Source organism: Vidua macroura, chromosome 2 (genome assembly GCF_024509145.1).
Source record: "Vidua macroura isolate BioBank_ID:100142 chromosome 2, ASM2450914v1, whole genome shotgun sequence".
Lineage (NCBI taxonomy): Eukaryota > Metazoa > Chordata > Aves > Passeriformes > Viduidae > Vidua > Vidua macroura.
In genome coordinates this window covers 93,353,431-93,360,568 of record NC_071572.1, presented here as the reverse complement: position 1 = coordinate 93,360,568, position 7,138 = coordinate 93,353,431, and the positions used below count along the sequence as shown (strand labels likewise).

The following is a 7,138-nucleotide window of genomic DNA, read 5'->3' as shown; positions in this document are numbered from 1 at the left end:
GTGGTCGGTGTACTTATATACTCTTTTATTTTTTTTTTTTTTGATGTGCCAGCTACAGGATTTGGTTGGCCCAGCTGCAGCAGCAGGAATCAATCTCCTTTCCTCCTATGAGGTAAGCACCTTTATGATGCAGTTGTGTGCAGAGCAATAGCTGCTCTGCTAGTGCAGTCATTACTAAGCAATCGCAGGGAAGGCTCAGCAAAAACAGCTGAGAGCTGCATCACACACATCACACTGGGAAGGAGGAAATAAGGCTGCTGTACTCCAAGACCATACAGAAAAGGCTTTAGTCTATGGATGGGAAGGTGGGCCTGTGTACAGGTGCATCATGTGATGACTGACTTTGGGCTGGTGTAAATTAACATATTGGAACACTGGGACCAAAACAGAGGGCTGTCTGCTCTCACCAGCAGCTGTTTCACAGCCACACTCTTAGATTCCTCTTTCAGCACATCCTCTCTTTTGGGCTTTTTGCATTTGTCTTCTGCCAAGCTGCAGGCCTGCGTTTACCATGTGTTTAGAAGGAGGCAAGAAAGATTTTTCTCTGAGCAACTTAACACAGCTCTAAGCTGACATCATATCCCTGTTAGAGAAAGGGCAGAGAGTAAAGGAGCTTGTACTGACTTTGCCCTATTTAGCTTCGCTGCTGTGTTGGTCCCTCAGTGCTTTTTTGCATCTGTCTGAAAACCTGAGGATCCACCTTACCTGAGTACTTGAAGCTCGTGTGTTACATGATGCTGCTAAGCAAACTGGTCTGCTAAATCTGTCACGCCTAACTGGACTGTTGGCGAGCTATGGCTGTCAGATTTTGCTCAGTCTTCCTCTGCCCAGACTACCCTGGGATTTATCAGCAAACTGAAAACTGCTGCACAGTTTCCTTCCCTTCAAAGGCTCCTTGGTCAGCTCTTGGGAGCCGTTTGGTTTGGCAATCTCTTGTTGTTCTCTCAGCAGACACCTGTTCTGCTGAAAACATTTTGGAAATCAGAAAGGCTGATGCTCATTTACATGAAGGATTGCATGTGCCATGAGGGAGGTTTCAGCATTAACAGATGGGAAATTTGCATGTGGATGGAGCCTTCCTTGCCTTTGTGTCAACAGCAATGCAAAGGGCTCACAGCCCTTTGAACCTGGATGATACTTGCATCCTTAAAATCAAAGCAATTCCTAATGGATAGGGGACAGAGTCCTACCTGAGCACCACACAGGAGTAGCAACTGCAGAAGGACTCATGAAGGAGCTAAGATCTTTCAGTCTCCTCCAGAAGAAAATGTTTGAAATGGCTTACAGAGTGCTGGAGACCCAGTTGTCAACACAACTGTTTTACAGTCTTTAATTAGCTGAGACTTCATTTTGTCAAGCTATCCTTGTTGCAGGAAATGATAATGCACTAACAGAAGCAGCCAGTGCAAAGCTATTGATTTTTAGGTGTGTGCTGAAAAATGAGGAACACAGGAAGCAGACTTGGCTGGTCTCCAAGGACTGCCAATAGAGAGGAGTAGCAAAAAGAAAAAGGTACTGAGAAATGTGGCCTCGTCTTGCTCCTACAGGAGCTCATGGAAAGTTTTTTGTTGACTCCAGTTGTTACTTTGTTTGCATTTGGCTCCTATACTAAACATGGTGATAGCTCTGATGGAAGTTTCCCTGTGAAAGACTTTGTCCCTTTTCTGAGTGCAAGATATCTCTGTCCTTTTCAAGATCAGAGTCAAGTCTCTCTGGGAGGAAGATCCCCCTGGATATCTGAATAAGTCAGCAGGCTGGATCAATCTTCCCCTGCCACAGTTTACCTTTGAGGACTTCCTGCAACGGGCTAGGAGAAAACATCTTTCTCTTGGTGGCTTGTTGTTTTGCTCTGCCCATGTTGCAGATGCAGCCATGGATGGGACATAAGAACACTTTTATCTGCCCAGATTATTATAGTACCACTTCATGGGTTCTGTTTAATTCCTCCTAATCTTTGTCATGTCTGCTCTTTGCGAAAGCAAGCTTCTGATCTCACAAAGACTAGTGTTAACACACTTCTAAATAATTACTGAGAAGAGGGCAAAATTTGTGAAGGGAGGAGAAATTAGTAGTGCCATCAGAGACCAGCTTTTCAAATTTACCATCCTCTTCCTACTCTCTGCTGTGTTGAAGAGTAAAAGCAAAAACCTGTCTAGATGATCAGAAGATAATGGGTTGTGCTCTACCCACAGCCCCGTGAGTGGGGTGCCAAGGGCCATCGTGGGCACCTGTTCTGTTTAACATTGTTAACCAGTTACCTGGAGGGGGCAAGAGAGGGCATTTGTCAAATCTCAAAGCTGACCTTGCTCTGGGCTGGACTGAAGACCTCCTGAGGCTCCTGCCAGAAGTATCCAAGGGTCCTAAGATGAACAAAATGCATCCCTTCCCCTCTCATACACGCAGCAGCCCCAGCCTTGTTTGCTATGTATCTATTTCCAAATGGTTTCTTGAGAATTACAAAAAAAACCCAGAGATACTTCCATTAAAAATGGCTCCAGTGTGAGCAGACATACCAAATGATATGGCTGACTGCTAGGTCCAAAAGCTATTTACTCACAACTTTTTCCAGAAACCTTCTTGCTTAAAACCAGGGAGAAGTACAAAACTGGTTGTCACTACAGAAAAGGCAGTCTTGCTCTTTGAAGTCACCCTGAGGTGAGGATGGGAGAAGCAGGAATAGCTGCAGCATCCTCTGAGGAGGCTCTGCAGGGACAGAAAAGGAAAACAGTGATGTGCATACAGGGGGCAAGAGGAGAAAGCCTCTCTCTGGCCCTGCCTGGAATGATTGCAGGTGATGAGGACCCCTGCATACTTAAAAGCCTTTGCCTTCCAGATTGGAGTGAGGCAGGCAATCCACATTAAAGTGAATGTAAGAAAGGTCAGTCTGAAAAGGGTAATTTATTTTCTCTCTTACATTTAACAGTGTCTCCAATTCAGATGATTCTGCCAAAAAATACACGGGTAATGTGGCAGGAGTAGAAGGCAGTTCGTTTCCTGTCCAAGCCACTTTTCCTCTGGCAGATATCTCATAGCTTCAACAAAAAAAAAAAAAAAAAAAAAAAGGTACATTTTCTGCTAAACAGCCCTGGCTTTCCTGTGCATCCTCTGCATGAAAGTGGTCTCCAAGCCCCTAAATCAATACAACCCTTCCTGTCCTTCTGAGATCACTTATCTGCTGTGACTTCACTGCTCTTGCTGCAGACTGCTGAGCTCATTGCTTTGCCAGTTGAGCTGGGTGCACTGAAAGAAACCCTCGAATTCCCATGCCCCAGCTCAGTTTGCTGGTTCAAAAGCATTTTCCTCCTTTGTCACAGCAAAGCCCAGTCTCTGGAAGCTGCAATTCATGCTGCCACTCCAGCCCCTGCCATATCACCATTTACCATTGGTGGCATAACAAGGATGCAATTCCTGATGAATGAAAAAACTTTCTTTACAACTGACCAAAAGTGCTCCTAGCCTTCGCTACAAGCCCATGCAGTGGAAATCCGTGTTTATTTTGGAAGGTACAGGCGGGGGCAGTGCTGGATCCCCCTCCTGTCCCTGGCTGTGCTATACTCCCAGTTACTCCTGCATCATCCTGCAGAGGGCAGTAGAGGTGACTGAAGACACTTTTACTCCCTTTAATGTCTTTAGCTGGATTTTGAGCTTTTGGGTTTTGGAGTCAGATGACTTTAGATTATACCGTGATATAATGTTCATAGAATGCCTGGGGAAAACCCTCTTGAGCTCCATTCAATTCCCCCTGGGTGTGCACCCCATGCCAGGGGCTGCTGCCTCCCCCTCAGCTCTTGGCCCTTGCCAGGACCTGCCAGTGCTGCTCCCAGGCTCTACAGCAGAGACAGGGACTGGGGCATGTGGCACACACCACAGCTTTCACAGGATCAAATACACTGTTTATCTGCTTGTAAGGGAAGAGAAAAAAAAAAAAAAAAAGCATCTATTTCACAGCAGTTTATGCAGCAGAGACACTCGTGGTGGTTTCAGGGACAGGGGAAGCAGCTTCCCACTACTGCAGCCCTGAGCCTCAGTGTGCCGAGACAGACCCAGAGGCACCTCCAAACCAGGCAGCAGGGGATGAGTGGGGGATAGCTGTCCTAGGGTGGCTTTATGTCCCTAAACTAGGACAATAGCTCAGCCCTTCCCCACCCACGGACCACGTGTGCGCACATAGGTTTGTTCTGGCATGTCTCTCCTAGGGGTGAATTTCATCTTTGATGCAGAAGGCTTCCCGAGCCACAGGCATTGGCTGTGTGGTGAGAGGTTGTCTCCATGAGGCTGTATTGGCATCTACAGGCTTAAAAATTTTCCCTCACCTTCATAATTGACATAATTATCCAATTACAGGAATGAGATGTTGACTCATGTCAAAGGGGGAGCCAGGAGGATGGCTGCAGTCAGGTGAAATTCTGGCTGAAAAACAAAATCCTTTGGCTGAGGCTTTTGCTTGAACACCAGGAAATTTTCCCTTGTCCCTGCCATTTAACAGAGCCACTTCCATTTTCTGGTGTCCCTGGTTTTCAACAGGAGCCTCCTGGCAGAGGGTATGTGTTCTTTTGTGATTTCAGGAACACAGAAAGCCTGTTAGTGTGCCCTTGTCTGGCCCTGATAGATGGGCATATTCCTGCCGTGGGAGAGCATCCTGAAGGCAGCACATGAGTGTCAGGGTGCAGCATGTGCTTCACCTCCTATAAACCACAAAGAAGAGGGAGAAAATGGGAGGAAATTAATTTATATTTTGCTTATATGCAAAACTTTATTTTATTGGCTATTTCATGATGGCAGAGACTGCTCCAGATCAGAAGGGCAGCTTGGCTGCGGACGCTCTGCCTGCAGAGAAGGGCATGGCTGTGGTGGCTGCAGGTAACTATTCCCTGTTTCTCTGCACTCTGCTGCTGCCTCCTCAGCACCAGCAGACTGCAGTGAGACAAAAAGGGGAGGCTGCACACATCCCTGGCAGTGCTGAGCATGCTGGCTGCAGGAAAGCAAAGAAGGGATGAACAGTGGCCCCCTCCCTGCCTGAGGAACCACCTCTGGGTTTTGCCCATCTATTTTTAAAGTAGATTTTATTGAGACTGATCTCTGTGCAGTGGTGCAGAGCCACAGCAGAGCAATGCCTTCTGAAGAAAAGAAGGCATTGGGGCTCCTGAACAGGCTTCACTGAACTGAAGTTGCCAGAAGCAATTTTCAGAGGGGTTTCTGGCCCCTTCCCTGCCTGCTGCTGCTGGCATGGCCCCAGCATCCCTCTTCCTGCACTGGCCTATTGACCCTGTGACTGGACACAGGAGATGCTGGTCTTGTTCATGTCTCTTAATGGTATTTTTAAATTTGCTTTTTGATCTCTTTTAGTGCCATAGTTCTAAAAGGCTGTCATCACCTTGTAGGGCAAAGCCTCCTGTGCCTTCCTCCAAGAAGAAAAAGGAGGGTTGGCATAAGTTATCCTTGGGGTAGAGGTGATGGCTGTTTCCCCTGGGCCCCTGCTCATCTTTGCTGTGTGGTGCTGTAGGTGTGCTCTTTGGGAAGCACCCTGAGTGTCCCTTTTTGTTGTGCAAGAGGGGGTGAGAGGAGAAAAGCAGAAAGGTACAGCTGCAGAGAGCTGTGAGGTCTCTGGGCTGGGCACCACCCACACAATGTTCATGTTGTTTGGCTGTGACCGCTGTCAGACAGAGCAGAAGGAAACACGGCAAGAGAATGATCACTCTGTTCTTCTCCTGAAGTCAGAACCATCATACAGACAACGCCTGGCATGAGCCTGGCAGGCAGCAGTGCTGTCCCTGAGAAAGGAATGGATGAGCCTTGCACCCCAGCCTGACTGCTCCGGGCCACTTGTGCCCTCCTCTCCCAGATAAGATGGACAAAAATGGCAGAACAGGCTTTGTCCTGGACTTAGATGGAGTACAGCTTTTTCTGCAAGGGAGGCTCAGCTAAATAAGGCTTAACTGACTCTTTTCAAGGAAGCTGAGCAAGCATGGGCAGTAGGTGAGCTGGGACCCACTGCTGTATGAGTGAAGGGCCTGCTGGCCATGAGGCTGTCCCTAGAAGGCTCCCCAAACCACCGGAAGCGTGGAGAGAGGGCGGATGCAGAGTCAGTGGGCAGCAGTCAGACACCCCCACTCTGGGGCTGGGTTGTGCCAGCTGAGGAAGGGGGGCTGAATTCCTATTTAAAGGCTTTTCCATCCTTATTTTCTGTGACTCTGCTTCTGTGCTTGGGGATGGATTTCTCTGTCAGCCAAAGAAGTAAGAAGGCCTGTGTTAATAGGACATCTTTATTGCTGGATATATGTATTTGACCTTTTGCTCTCAGGACATGCAGCGAGCCCAGAGCTACCTCTTCACATCATCACAGGAACCACTGCTGTCATGGACAAACACTTAATTTTAGCTTAGATTTCTTAGGAAATGAGGTCCATAAACTCACACGAGGCATCTGTCTCACCAGCCAGGCACCCAAGCTGTCTCTGCTTGCTCTCAGCAGCTTCTGATGCCACTGATCAACTCTATCTCAATCTGCCAGGCAGGTGTCACTCCCAGTAGTGAGATCTTACAGGTGATGTTAGCAGTGATGGATGGCAGCGTGGGTGAGAGGTCTGGACACCCAGAGGGGGAAGGCAGGAGTGTGAGCGGAGGTATTCGTTGCTAGTGTGACCCACTGATGACCACACAAGGAGCTGGGGACATGACAGCAGCATGTGGAGATGGCCTGCCTCCCAGTGGAGGTGCCAGGTAGATGGATGCCAGCTGGAGACAGAGGTGGGAAGTAGGACATGAGTTCTGCTGTGATAAGATTTTGGACTCAGTTCTTGGGAAAATCTCTCTTTTCTTCCTCTGCCATCCCCAGGACAACCACTGCCTGCAAAGTGGAGCGGGAGCTGAACAACCAGGAAAGGCAGAGACGGGGCAGAAGCTGCCGGGGGCTGGCCTGGGGGCACAGTTATTTCCCCCTGTTTCCCTGTGGTCAAAGCAGAGCAATGCATTTGCATTTTGTGTGAAGTCGGAGGAGCCAGGCCCTTCATCTCCCTCCCTGCCTGGCCCTGCCTCGGGCCTCTGCCTGCCTTCAGGCAGCCACATGCTCAGTATTTCAACTCCTATTGCGTAGGCTGGACCGCAGCTTGGGAAATCCTGATTTAAATTGCCAGGGAGT

General features: G+C 48.4%; 1 long non-coding RNA gene across 1 annotated transcript; it reads left to right on the top strand.

Annotated features, from left to right (window-relative positions):
- The first annotated feature begins 200 nt into the window (after positions 1-200).
- LOC128803771 (uncharacterized) lies at positions 201-2,882 on the top strand. The gene is made up of 2 exons (XR_008435828.1): positions 201-305; positions 2,570-2,882. It is a non-coding gene; the product is annotated as an uncharacterized LOC128803771 (long non-coding RNA).
- The last annotated feature ends 4,256 nt before the right edge of the window (positions 2,883-7,138 follow it).